We start from the raw sequence: 626 nt of genomic DNA, 5'->3' as shown, positions 1-626 counted from the left end.
AAAAAAAAAAAAAAAAAAAAAAAAATCTGCAGAGATACTCAAACATCCGGGTGTGAAAAAAACCTTCCAACTGTTTTATTTTTATTGGTTGTAGACAACAAATTTAATTAAATAATAAAATAATATATATATATATATATATATTAAAAAAATTGAGACCCTCCAAACGAAGATGACCGATAATAATGCTCTTAAATGTGTATTTTTGCCACGTTGTGTATGTACTATTAGGTCACAATGAAATTTGCTCTATATGTGGAGAGTGAAGAAGACTCATTGAACAAATTGCTTTTTTTTTATTAAGTAAACCTTATTGAATTAAGCTAGAGGAATTATTTACTTTTGTTCAAATAATTAAGCTAGGACATACACAAGGACTATCTTTTATGTGACGATAATAGTAGTATATGTACAGCGCAAAATGTGGAAAACAGGTACCTTCAGCTTAATAAATCAAAGTAAAAAACAGTTGTAAATTTCATATAGAAGCACAAACAAAATTCTGTGAAGAAAAAAGCCAAAACAAAAGTGTACACATAAAATAATTTCTGTAGAGTTTTTCTTTTTCTTTTGTTATTATTATTATCAAAATATCTCTATTGTGCTACTGTTTGTAATACATAAAA

This window comes from Camelina sativa, chromosome 20 (assembly GCF_000633955.1).
Source record: "Camelina sativa cultivar DH55 chromosome 20, Cs, whole genome shotgun sequence".
In the NCBI taxonomy this organism is placed as follows: domain Eukaryota; kingdom Viridiplantae; phylum Streptophyta; class Magnoliopsida; order Brassicales; family Brassicaceae; genus Camelina; species Camelina sativa.
This window is presented reverse-complemented; position numbering follows the sequence as displayed.